Source organism: Thermobia domestica, chromosome 3 (assembly GCF_964235325.1).
Source record: "Thermobia domestica chromosome 3, izTheDome1.hap1.1, whole genome shotgun sequence".
In the NCBI taxonomy this organism is placed as follows: Eukaryota; Metazoa; Arthropoda; class Insecta; order Zygentoma; family Lepismatidae; genus Thermobia; species Thermobia domestica.
The window spans coordinates 278,869,390-278,883,936 of NC_137456.1; the positions used below are offsets into that span (position 1 = coordinate 278,869,390).

Below are 14,547 nucleotides of genomic sequence, written 5' to 3' on the forward strand. Positions count from 1 at the left end.
GAAAATAACTGTAATAAAAATAACTGAATATCACGCAACAGTAAGGCATACAATATACTAATTTTTAGGATATGCAGAGGTAAATATAAAAGCTTTGCTACAAAAATACCTACACAGACCATAATTCAATGAGCTCTGAAATACAATGTAACGAAATAGACTATGAGATTCAGTCTACAGAGCAATTGTTACTTAAAGAATGGACATACACTATTTCGGGAATCAAGACAAGACGGGAAAAGTTTACGATATTTTTCGTCTTGTCTCGATGCTCATCTCCAAAGCGAGACGAAAATTTTGAGTTACCTTGTCCCGTCTCGAATGTAAAATGTTAATTCTCATGTTATTTTGTTTGTTTTAGAAACGAGATGAGAAATTCCTCTTCTCGTTGGCAACATTAAACCAAACCAAAATATTCTTTCCAAATGTCACGTTTCTGCTTGTAACGGTATGACCTGAGCGATAATTAACTCCTAGCTTTTAATTTTCAACGAGATAATAATTATTATTATTAGTTTATAATTATTATTATTATTATTCCTGAAGATTTGATAGTTCAAGTATTGAAACATCCGAGTATTCAAATATCTGAATATAATAAAACGTATGTCATCGCCGATCAATCGCCATCAAAAATCCTAAAGTAAAAAAAAAATGCGACGTGGATTCGCCAAAGCACCTTGACCACTGAACCGTGATCGCTACGCGGTAAACAATTCGTCTTTAGTCTGATTACGTTAGGTTTCTTTGTCTCCGCTTGCAAACTTGTATGTTATATTTCTTCGATTCAAAATGTCTTTCGTATTTCTTTCATGATGTCGGCAAAGTTTACATTAATAACTTGAGCTGTTTTTAAACCGAAATTGAGGAAAACTCCAGATTTCGAAAAAATCAGGATTTTTTCGAATTCCGGAATGTTAACGAAATCACAAATTTCTAAATTTCGGATTTTTCTGAGTTCCGGAATTATTCCAAAATTGGAATATTCCGAATTCCAGAATTTGTCCGCTTTTACTTTCGGGAGTCCGGAAAGTAAAAATTCCGGAATTGGCCATCCCTAGTTTATACACAACCTTTCAGAACAATAAGCAAGTAGCTGTGTACAAACAAGTAATGCAAAGCATTTTGTATCCTGCAATACGTCATGTATTAAAATCCGACAGGAGTTTCAGTATCTAACGAGAAATTGCATGTATCTTGCTATTGGAAGCTGAGGTATGAAGAATTCTGTAGCGTAGCCAGGACGTGTTTGGGGGGCCCAAGTGCTGTTATAGGTACATATAGAAAAATTAAAACAAAAAAATATATAAACATAAAAATTTATCAAAAAATTACAAACATCAAAGTACCAAAGTACATTGTTGGACCTTTTTTGGGGGGGGCGGCCCCTCCGGCTCCCCCTCTTCCCTACGCAACTGGAAGAATTGTATTGTGTCTTATCTTTTTGTGTCTTATACAACCTGCAAACCAGTGAATATCTAAACGGCTTTCGTTAAATCCAAGTTGTAGTAGTTTCATCCATTTGTGTCTATATGATCTTGTTATTAAAGCTTATTATATGATAACGTTAGAAAGTCTTTCTCTGCTCTCCCGTAATGCTGTGATACGATCTACTACATGATACAGAACGAATTATCCATTTAACCAAGTTGTTGAATTCCTACACATCTGCTTCCACCTTTGTCAACTCTGGTCGATCTCGTTGATCTCGACATTATTGCTTTTTTATACGCCTTTCTTCGTTTACTGAACTAAACAGTAACTATTCTGAATTATACTGCTGCGCATGCCTCGTAGATAAATAATTCTGATGCCAATAGTTTCCGTTTTGTCCAAGCAGTGTTCTTTTTCTTATTATTTTTCTTATGACTCTTTTATTACATTATATGAAGAGCATGTAGGTCTAAATACCTCATGTATTACATAGAATGTACGTTTAACTTTTCCAGCAAAGAAGGAACATGTGATCATAGTATACAATCCACAGAAGTGATAGCTGGCAATACAGTGGTCGAAATCCCTAACGACACAGCGGGTGAGCGGTGTCCTACCAGCTGGTTTAGTAGCTAGCGCGTGAGCCCTTGGTGTATGGTGTCCCGGATTCTATTCCCGGCGGGGCAGCATTTATGATTTTTAACTGTCCTCTATGTTTCTGTGTTCGTGTCCCCGCGTTATAAGTTATTAGAAAAAACAAAGTTAAACGAGTGAAGCAAGTAAAATTAGCAATAGGTAAGTTACTGAAACACGTTCTGTGAGTCAGTTAAAAAAGAAAAGTGGACAAAGCATTGGCTTTTCGCGCCGTCCACGCGAGTTCAAATCTATCTCGGCTTGAATTTTTTATCCATTTGAGATAAAGTATTGTTTCTTTTCGCTACAGGTAGTCACTCTTTTCGGATTTTTGGCCGCCCTTCACAGTTAAAGTAACTGGCTATTCTTATTCTTTCTTCGAATGATGTATCTTCTCTTTGGTTTCATGTCAAACATGCACACGTAATGAAAAGACATTGTTAATAATAATAATAATAATAATAATAATAATAATAATAATAATATGAAATATTACTAGCTAACTCGTGTGTGTATTTCGACAAAGTAGAATTTATTGATGATAGAGTTATGATGTTAAGACTTAAAGGGAAAACGAAGGATCTAGTGGTGATACAGAGATATGCACCGACGACTTCGCATGCAAATGAAGAAGTAGAGGAAAATTATGAGAAAATAGAAGAAATTATAGATAGGGAGAAGAAGGGTGCATGCATAATTCTAATGGGAGATTTCAATGCAGTTGTGGGAGAAAAACAGGAAGGTAGTATCGTAGGCAAATATGGTTTAGGCGAAAGAAATGAAAGGGGAGAGGGACTGGTGAATTTCTGTAGACAGAATTCACTAGTAATTGGGAACACTTGGTTCAATCAGCACAAGAAAAGAAGATATACATGGAAATCACCAATAAACGGCGGGAGATATCAGATAGACTATGTTATGATTCAGGACAGGTATCGGAATAGCTTAAAGAACGCGAAGACCCTTCCCGGGGCTGATATTTTCTCTGATCATAATCTTGTGCTGGCCGAAGTAGATATTCAACTGAAAAATGTAGGCAGAAGAAAAGTAGGTAACAAAGTGTTGAATACTGAAAAGTTGAAAAACGAGGAAATAAGAAATCTTTTCGCTGAAAAATTCGAAGAAAAATGTTCAAACGAGGAAAGGATAGGCGCAGGTAGTAACGCACGGTGGGAACATATTAAACGTTGCTTACAGCAGGCTGCAGAAGAAGCAGTAGGTTACCGCGAACACAAAACTGCTAAGAAACCATGGGTTACAGAGCAGATGTTGCAGAAAATGAGGGAGAGGAAGATGTGGAAACAGGTTGATACAGAAGAGGGCAGAAAGATGTACAGAAAGTTAAATAATGAATTACGAAGAGAAACAGACAAAGCGAGGGAAGAGTTTTACAAAAGAAAATGCGAGGACATAGAAGAATTAGAAAGAGTTGGGAAATATGAGGAAATGTACAAGGAGGTGAAATCTATGGAATTTCTGAGGAAACAAGGGAGTATCATGATGGCAGTAGAAAATAAGAATGGGAAGGTAGTCAGCGAGAGAAATGAGGTCATAGGAAGGTGGAAAGAATACATTGAAGACTTATATAAGAGTAGGGATAGACCGTGTAGCCTAAATGTTGAAGTGGAAAATGAAGTAGGCGAGGATGATAAAGGATTTAGTATTCTTCGGGATGAGTTTGAAAAGGCTATATCCGAAATTAGGAATGGAAAGGCAACAGGAATAGATAACATACCAATTGAGTTCATTAAAAATATAGGAGACAACGGAAAGAAAGAATTGTGGCGACTATGCAATGAAATATATGAAACAGGAGAATGGCCAAGAGACTTTTTGAAAACGATCATGATACCGATGGCTAAGAAATCGAACCCAAAGAGATGTGAGGATTATAGAACTATTAGTCTCATATCTCATGCAGCTAAAATTCTGCTCCGAATACTGAACAGAAGGTTATATGGAAGAACAAATAAAGATGTTGAGGAAGAGCAGTTCGGGTTCAGAAGAGGCAAGGGCACAAGGGATGCTATTGGATTATTAAAGGTGATCGGTGAAAGATTTATAGAAAAAGGGAAAGAGGTGTATGTTGTATTTATTGATCTAGAAAAGGCTTTTGACCGTGTGAATTGGGAATTGTTGTTGGGAGTTCTAACAAAAATAGGGCTGGAATGGAAAGATAGAAGACTCATAAGAAACTTATACATGAACCAACAAGTAAGTGTTAGGATAGGGGAAGAACTGACGGAAGAGAGTGCAATTGGAAGGGGAGTTCGACAAGGATGCTGCCTCTCGCCAACACTATTTAATGTCTATCTAGAAGAGATAGTGAAAAAGAGCCTACACGATGATGATGGCATTTCGGTAGGAGGTAGAATGATTAGATGCATAAGATTTGCAGACGATATTGCCCTTGTTGCAGAATCTGAAAAGAAAATCAATAAAATGTTAGAAAAAATGAGAAGGGGCTTTGAAGAATATGGGATGAAAATAAATGTTAGAAAGACAAAAGCCATGGTGATTGGAACAAAAGGGTCTGTGTCAAATATAAAAGTAGGAGGGGAGAAAATAGAACAAGTGAATAGTTTTCGATACTTGGGTAGTGTTCTTAGTAATGACATGAAATGCGAACGTGAAATAAAAGCAAGGATAGGAATGGCGAAAGAAGCCTTTAAAAGAAAGAAAAGTCTGTTTTGTGGGACCTTGAACAAAGAGTTGAGAAAAAGACTCATAAAATGCTTCGTATGGAGTGTTGTGCTGTATGGGGCGGAAACGTGGACATTGCGTAAGGGTGACGAAAATCGACTGGAAGCCTTCGAAATGTGGGTGTGGAGAAGAATGGAAAGAGTGGGTCGAACGGAAAACGAATGAGAGAGTGTTAGAAATGGTGGGTGAGAAAAGAACACTTTTAGATATTATTAGGAAGAGGAAGAGAAACTGGTTGGGACATTGCCTAAGAGATTGTATCATGAGGGACGTCCTAGAGGGTATGGTGGCGGGAAAGAGAGGGAGGGGGCGAAGGAGACTACAATTAATGGATGATATTAAAACAGAAAGATCATACGCGAAGACGAAAAGTTTAGCGGAGGACCGTGGAGCATGGAAGCTTCTCAGCTGCGGCAAGTGACCTGCCAATAAAGGCAGAATACCTATGATGATGATGATGATGATGTGGAAATAAGTAAGGCTGTCTAGCGCCCCCCTTCTAATTTTTTCGATGCGCCTTATGGGTCCACGGTGTCCAACGTTAGTGCCATCCCACTATCATCTCCTGTTTTCTCGATATAAGTTATCGACATTTTGCCTAAAGAGGGCTCTGCCGTGGCCCCATGACATGACTCCTCGTTCATTTTGCATTGAAATCGCTTATTTTTCTGAGTACTATGAGTGCATACTATCCAACGTTGTTCCCATCACTATACAATTTCCCGTTCTCACGATATAAATTGCTATTTTGTTTGTAAGGGAGATACGGCGTTACAATCATTACGTTTGAAGAAGAATTGAGGAATAGATTCCCTTGCCACAAACAACACCTATTATTATTATTATTATTATTATTATTATTATTATTATTATTATTATTATTATTATTATTATTATTATTGTTTTACTTACCACTAATGTTGCCTACCTTTATTTGCAATGCAATGTGTTACTAAAAGCAAATCAAATAACACTCCTCGCCATTCACGCTCCCGAACTCGAAATACATGATTTACAGTTCTCTGTGTTAAAGGAAAGCACATTTATTATATTATTCTTTCAAATAACATTTCACAAGTTACTTCATTTTTCAATGTGTAATTTCATATCGTCACTAACAATCATCTTGTTCCGATAGGAAAATATTTCCCCTCCTGCAAAAAAAGCCTGACCGTAGCGAAAGGGCGTGGACCTTCTTTAGGAGATTAATCGGGTCCAATATTTCAATAAAAGAGGATAAGTCCCTGCACACAAATATTTCAGTAAAAGAGGAAAAGTTATTCAAACTTTCTGAATACCTATTTATGGGCGAAATTTGGTTCCTTTGGAAGTTTTTAAGAGTTTGTAGGGCCGCCATTTTGAACATTTTTATCTGATTATTCTGGTTAACGAACTCATCAAGATATTTCAACAGTTAATGTTTGTGCAAAGTTTCGTCTCGATCCGCTGAAAATTAGGGTGGTTATAGCATTCTCAAATAGCGTTATATATATACAGATAGATAGATAAATAGACACACAGAGGGAGAGAGAAAAAGTGTTTTGCTCCCTTCTCCCTTCTCGCACCTGTGCTGCGTCAAAGGTAAACCGGGCCTCTTTGCAAAACGTATTGACCAGCCTAACCTAAACACAGGCCTGTTATTTGTTAAAGTATAAACATGGTCGAGAGGTGTAAGGCATGTAGAGATTGCATTTTTAATAACCATGAGTATAAGTTCGAACCCCTCTACTTCCATATTTTTTTTTACTTTTTGCAGCTAAGTCGGAACGTTCAATTTTTATTCTTTACTAATTGCAAACGGCGTTTACATTCACAATAAGAGGAATTTTTGTGGCATTTGTTCGGATATTATTCTCTTTCGAAATGAAGACAAGAATAAAAGCAATACGCAAAGACAAAAAATATCATCAGTACTAAACATTACCAATAATAATTGCTACGTAAGACTAAATACGATCTCCTTTACCATCTCTCATGAGCTGTATGTATTATTAACAAAAAAATTTAAAAATGTCCTTACCGGGGATTCGAACTGGCGTCCTTTGCATTTGTAAGCCAGCACCTTAACCACTACTGCAAGATCATGGCGTGGTAAACGTTTAGTTGTCGGCGTATTTGTTGTATTTGTGTTTTATGTTCCCACTTCGACAATTTTTACTCTTTTTTTCGTTCAGCATCTGTTTATGGCTTTCTCTTTGGGTGTCGTCCTTTATTTACGCTATGTACAATTCGTATTCACAGCTTTTGCCCCTCTGCAATATCTTATTCAGATTAGATTTTTCTTCTTACCCCTCAGTAAACATTTGATTGATTTAATTCTCATACTCTCCACGGATGGAGCACAGGAATGCCAGACTCGAAAAACAGGTGTACATTTACTTTTCTCACAGATAATATAGTAAGTAAAAAGATGGTAGGGATGACGATCGCATGAGTCCTAACCCGCTAGCGAACGTGCACGACCCTGGCCACAAAAGTTTTTAAATTTGAACCACTTCCTTTATCTCTTGTGGTATTGAAACCACAACATTTAACAGCACAAAATTTTGTATAATAAGTAAAGGGACGATGATCGCATGGGTCCTGATCCGCTAGTGAACGAGGAAGACAATGACCACAAAGGTTGTTATTTTTAAATTTGAGCCATTTCGTTTGTCTTGTGGTATTGATACCACGACTTCTAAAAGCACAAATATTTGTATATTAAGTAAAGGGATTATAGGGATGATGATCGAATAGGTCCTGACCCTCTAGTGAACGTAGAAGACCCGGGCCACAAGGGTTTTTGTAAATTTGAACTATTTCGTTTGACGTGTGGTACTGATACCACGACTTTTAAAAGAACAAATTTTTGTATATTAGGTAAAGGGATGATGATCTCGTGGGTTTTGACCCGCTAGCGAATGTCTACGACCCTGGGCACAAAAGTTTTTGTAACTATGAACCATTTGATTTATGTCTTGTGGTATTGATACCACGACAATTAGCAACACAAATTTTTGTATAGTAAGTAAAGGGATGGTAGGGATGATGATTGCATGAGTCGTGATCCGCTAGCGAATGTGCACGATCCTGGCCACAAAAATTTTTGTAAATTTGAACCATTTGATTTATGTCTTGTGATATTGATACCACGACATTTAGCAACACAAATTTTTCTATCGTAAGTAAAGGGATGATAGGGATGATGATCGCATGTGTCCTGACCCGCTAGTGAACGTGCACAAACCTGGCCATAGAAGTTTTTGTAAATTTGAACCATTTTGGTTATGTCTTCTGGTATTGATACCACGACATTTAGCAGCACAAATTTTTGCATAGTAATTAAAAGGATGATGATCGCATTGCTCGCGACCCGCTAGTAACGTGCACGAAAATGGCTACAAAAGTTTTTCTGAATTTGAACCATTTCCTTTGTCTTCTGGTATTGATACCACGTCATTTAACAGCACAAATTGTTGTATAGTAAGTAAAGGGATGATAGGGATGATGATCGCACGAGTCCTGACCCGCTAGCGAACGTGCACGACCCTCGCCACAAAAGTTTTTGTAAATTTGAACCATTTCCTTATGTCTTCTATTATTGATACCATGACATTTAAAAACACAAGTTTCTGTATAGTAAGTAAAGGGATGATGGGGATGATGATCGCATCGCTCCTGATCCGCTAGTGAACGTGCACGACTTTGGCCACATAAGTTTTTGTAAATTTGAATCATTTTCTTTGTGTCCTGTGGTATTGATATTACGACATTTCAAAGCACAAATTTTTGTATATTAAGTAAAGGGATTATGATCGCGTGGGACCTGACCGGCTAGCGAACGTGCACTACCCTCGCCACAAAAGTTTTTATATATTTGAACCATTTCCTTTATGTCTTGTGGTATTGATACCACGACATTAACAGCACAAATTTGTGTATAGTAAGTAAAGGGATGATAGGGATGATGATTGCATGAGTCGTGATCCGCTAGCAAACGTGCACGACTTTGGCCACAAAAGTTTTTGTAAATTTGAACCAACTTCTTTATGTCTTGTGGTATTGATACCACGACATATAACAGCACAAGTTTCTGTATAGTAAGTAAATGGATGATGATCGCAAGGGTCCTGACCCGCTAGTGAACGTGGAAGACCGTGGCCAGAAAGGTTTTGTTTTAAATTTGAACCATTTCCTTTGTCTTGTGGTATTGATACCACGTCCTTTAAAAGCACAAAATTTTGTATATTAAGTAAAGGGATGATAGGGATGATGATCGCATGGGTCCTGACCCGCTAGTGAACGTGCACGAACCTGGCCATAAAAGTTTTTTGTAAATTTGAACCATTTCCTTTATGTTTTCTGGTATTGTTACCACGCATTTTAACAGCAACAATTTTTGCATAGTAAGTAAAGGGATGATAGGGTTGATAATGGCATCGGTCCTGACCCGCTAGTGAACGTGCACGACCCTGGCCACAAAAGTTTTTGTAAATTTGAACCATTTCCTTTATGTCTTGTGGTATTGATAGCACAACATATAAAAGGACAAAATTTTGTACATTAAGTAAAGAGATGATAGGGATGATGATCAAGTAAAGGGATGATGATCGCATGTGTCTTGACCCGCTAGTGAACGTGCCCGACAATGGCCACTAAAGTTTTTGTAAATTTGAATCATTTCCTTTGTCTTGTGGTATTGATACCACGACATTTAACAGCACAAATTTTTGTATAGTAAGTAAAAGGATGATGATCGCATGGGGCGTGACACGCTAGTGAACGTTTACGAACCTGGCTACAAAACTTTTAGTGAATTTGAACCATTTCCTTTGTCTTGTAGTATTGATACCACGACATTTAGCAACACAAATTTTTGAATATCAAGTAAAGGGATGACCCGCTAGCGAACGTGGACCACCCTGGCCACAAATTGTTTTTGTATATTTAACCATTTCCTTTATGTCTTGTCGTATTGATACCACGACACTTAACAGCACAATTTTTTTATAGTAAGTAAAGGGATGATATGGATGATGATCGCATGAGTCGTGACCCGCTAGCGAACGTGCACGACCCTGGCCACAAAAGTTTTTGTAAATTTGAACCATTTTCTTTATGTCTTGTTGTATTAATACCACGACATTCAACAGCAGAAGTTTCTGTATAGTAAGTAAAGAGATGATGGGGATGATGATCGCATCGCTCCTGACGCGTACGTGCACGACCCTGGCCACAAAACTTTTTATAAATTTGAACCATTTCCTTTATGTCTTCTAGTATTGATACCACGACATTTAAAAGCACAAATTTTTGTATAGTAAGTAAAGGCATAATGATCGCATGGGTCCTGACACACTAGTGAACGTGCACGAACCTGGCCACAAAAGTTTTTGTGAATTTGAACCATTTCCTTTGTCTTCTGGTATTAATACCACATCATTTAACAGCATAAATTGTTGTATATTAAGTTAAGGGATGATAGGGATGATGATCGCATGCTTCCTGATCCGCTAGCGGAAGTGCACGTCCCTGGCCAAAAAAGTTTTCGTAAGTTTGAACCATTTGGCTTGTCATGTGGTATTGATATCACGACATTTAACAGCACATTTTTTTGTATATTAAGTAAAGGGATGATAGGTACGATGATCGCATCGGTCCTGACCCGCTAGTGAACGTGCACGACCCTGGCCATAAAACTTTTTGTAAATTTGAACCATTTCCTTTATGTCTCGTGGTATTGATACCACGACATTTAACAGCACAATTTTTGTATAGTAAGTTAAGGGATGATGATCGCATCTGTCGTGACCCGCTGGTGAACGTGGAGGACCGTGGCCACAAAGGTTTTGTTTTAATTTTGAACCATTTCTTTTGTCTTGTGGTATTGATACCACTACTTTTAAAAGCACAAAATTTTGTATATGAAGTAAAGGGATGATAGGGATGACGATCAAGTAAAGGGATGATAGGGATGATGATCGCATGTGTCCTGACCCGCTAGTGAACGTGCACGACAATGGCCACAAAACTTTTTGTAAATTTGAATCATTTCCTTTATGTCTTATGGTATTGATACCACGACATTTAACAGCACAAATTTTTGTATATTAAGTAAAAGGATAACAGGAATGATGATCGCGTAGGTCCTGACCCGGTAGTGAGCGTGCAGGACCCTGGCCACAATTTTTTGAAATTTGAACCATTTCGTTTATGTCTTGTGGTATTGATACCACGACATTTAACAGCACACATTTTTGTATATTAAGTAAAGGGATGATGATCGCGTGAGTCCTGACGCGCGAGCGAACGTGCACGACCCTCGGTACAAATGTTTTTGTAATTTTGAACCATTTCCTTTAAGTCTTGTGGTATTGATACCACGACATGTAACATCACAAATTTTTGTATATTAAGTAAAGGGATATTAGGAATGATGATCGCATGAGTCCTGACCTGCTAGCGAACGTGCAAAACCCTGGCCACAAAAGTTTTTGTAAATTTGAACCATTTCGTTTATGTCGTTTGGTATTGATACCAGGACAATTAAAGTATAAAATTTTGTATATTAAGGGATGATAGGGATTACGATCTCATGGGTTCACGACTCTGGCCACAATTTTTTTGTAAATTTGAACCATTTCGTTTGTCTTGTGGTATTTATAACACAACATTTAACAGCACGAATTTTGTATATTAAGTAAAGGGATGATAGGGATGATGATCGCTCTTTCTGACCCGCTTTTGAGCGTGGAGTAGGCTGGCTATAGAATTTTATTTTTCTACATTATAACTTTGTATTGCTTGGAACTGTTTGTGTTTTGTGGATGTCCTTGAACGTCCATAGTTTTATGGCTGGTTTTGTCGCTAAGATGGGCGAAGTTACTAATTGGCTCCTCAAAGATGAGGGAAAGTTGCAACTGTAAAGTGCTGAAAAGTTGATTTGTTATTGTTTTATATTGCTGGCATATTCAAACGAAAGTAACCGTAGTTAATTTGTACTCCAACAGAAAACAAAAGTCGTGCTTTTGTGCTGGATAAATAACTCTACTGATTTTAATTTTATAACATGTTTTCACTCGCTGCAGCATAGGCCTACCTGTGATTCCTGAGTTAGAGAGGAAAGGAAACAAACATCTTCGCATTCATTACCTCTTTCTGTATGAAACGTCATTAAAGCCAAGTTCGCATGAGATGGAACTGCATGTCACAGTGAGAACAATCTCATTCCTATTCGTTCTTTTTATGTATACGAATTACGAGTAAGAACTCACCTGTAGATTAATCTCATTGAAGAGGTAAGATTATAATCACTAGTACTTACTCATCTTTATGCATATTACCCATTGTCCCTACAATCATAGATTACAGCATGCAATTAATACTTACCCTTTACTCCAAGGATAACTATCGGTCTGGTCTGGTGCTTCCTTTAGCTTAATCTTGGGTTTTCAGTCTCTGGCTTTGAACTTGAACATCATACGCAAAACAAAAGGTACGGTAAAGGAATGATGTCATCAGACAGGGTTGGAACTTCTTTGCTCTCAAAAGTACTGTGAAAAATTGTCGTATTATAATAGGTTAAGTAGGGTTTACATTTTGCAAACCAAGGCAATTGTAATCAATCAAGAAGAGTTGGAAAAGAATCTCCAATTTGAGTAAAGTTCAAAATTTAAACTATGACTCATTTAGACTAGAATGTTAGAACTTAACAATTCTCTCTCGCTCGCTACTCTATCACATGCTGTTGCGGTGGAACAAAATAGGAAAGGTTCTGGGTAGTGTTGTAAAAAAAAAAAAAACTTTTTTTGTGAAGTTTTTTTAAATAAAAAACATCATTCTTTTTCATGTTTTTTTCAAATGTCTGTTTTTTTTCTGTCAACTATTATTTATTGATTTATGTTGCACATTATTGAAATAATCAACAGAACTTGAGTCGAAGCCCTCGTAACTTACAAATCGTTTGTTTCTTTGCACTAGGGGTGTTCGATAAGGCTGAGGACCTATCGAACTTCGGGAGTGAAAATTTATCGAGTTGTTATCGGTTACTCGAAACCGTTCGAGTATTTGAAATTATCGAAGTTTCGGGTATTATCGAAGTTTCGAGTATTATAGAAGTTTCGGGTATTATCGACATTTCGAGTATTATCGCAGTTTCGGATATTATCGAAAGTTCGAGTGTTATCGAAGTTTCGGGTATTATCGAAGTTTCAGGTATTATCGACATTTTGAGCGTTATCGAAGTTTCGGGTATTATCGAAAGTAGTGATGGACAGTTCGGCTCTTTTACCTCTCCAATGATTCCTTCTTGCAGCCAAACTAGTCAAACAACTTTTTTTCATCTGATAAGTTATTGCAAAGTTGTATTTGTCTTAATCATATGTAAAATTATTTTTCTGCCTGTCCCGTTATTGGCGCAATCGGCAAAGTGACTATTAGTAGACTAATGGTGTCTTGGATTCCGATTCCATTCGGGTGATGCATGTTTTCTCTTCCTTTTTCTCTCTTCTGACAGGCTGCTTAAACCTTGTACAGATCTATGGGGAAAAAACTTTTCCTTCACTTCATTGCTAAGGAGAGAAGTTTTAAAATGAACACCCTGCATTATGTAATACATATTATATACAACTATGATAACCTCGAATACATTGTTTCTTCCGAACACTCCGATAATCCCGAACTTTTCAAAATATTCAAGCGACTCGACAAATGCGATCATATTGATATATTTCTGTATTTGCTGCTTTCAAACAATTCGAGACTCTCGAACAGTTCGAGTGTCTCGAAGTTGTGTAATGTTTATTACATTTCGAGTGCCTCGAACATTTCGGGAGTCTCGAACATTTCGAGAGTCTCGATCATTTCGGGAGTCTCGATCATTTCGAGAGTCTCGAACATTTCGAGAGTCTCAAACATTTCGGGAGTCTCGAAAGTTCGATAATTCGATAAAATTAAAATTCTTTATCGATGAAACGGTTTTGAAATTTTATCGAATTGTTATCAATTACTCGATTATCGGAACATCCCTACTTTGCACCTATACGAGCAAAATTGGGTGATTATTCCTTTCGGAACCAGGTCATTTTTGGCGTTTTCCTACATTTTCAGTTAGTGACTTATTGCTCAAAAACCATTTATTCAATTGATATGGTTAACGCCTTGTTTTTTAGAAAATGGATTTGGCTATTTTTTGGTGTAAGTTACATTGCAGTCTTGCCAACGAGTGGGAAATTATTGAAGGAAATGTAGGGGTGAAAATTTACAAAAACATTCCCTAACCGAATTTCAAATTCTTTTGTATCTAGCACCACTGCTGCCATATGGGTTGAAGCCACCTAAAAACATTCTTTGGTGTGTTGACAAAATACAGTGAAATCCTGAAGTCGCTGGCTTCCATTCAAAGAATAAACAAAAAGTTCTCTTTCATCATACACATGAAATTTTGACACTTTTTACTCCTCAGAAACAAATATCAAAAGATATGCCGGGGCTACAACTTCTCTAGTTATCTTATTGAAACTTTTTATGGTGCGTTCTGTAGGCCAAAGAGGAGGCTTTCAGGTAGTGGTACGTTCATTTCACTGTAGCCAGCAAGAGATAGATAATAGCGGGCAAAGGGAAATTTTCCAAAATTTTCACCTAAAATCGGGAATTAATTGTTTTGGCAGGAAACACTGCCATCAGCCAGACGAAAACTAGCTGAAAATAAACCTTGGTACCCCAAGAATATATCCTATAAGTATAATGGCGATGTCTAACAAAGTAAGCATGAAATTAAAAAGAAAAATATCTCAT

General features: G+C 37.3%; 1 long non-coding RNA gene across 1 annotated transcript in view; it reads right to left on the bottom strand.

Moving 5' to 3' along the window:
* Positions 1-12,245, bottom strand: part of LOC145681085 (uncharacterized) — a 42,215-nt gene extending 29,970 nt beyond the window's left edge. The window contains exon 1 of the long non-coding RNA XR_014130720.1: positions 12,142-12,245. This is a non-coding gene — a long non-coding RNA (uncharacterized LOC145681085). The remainder of the gene's footprint in view (positions 1-12,141) is intronic.
* Between the last annotated feature and the right edge of the window lie 2,302 nt (positions 12,246-14,547).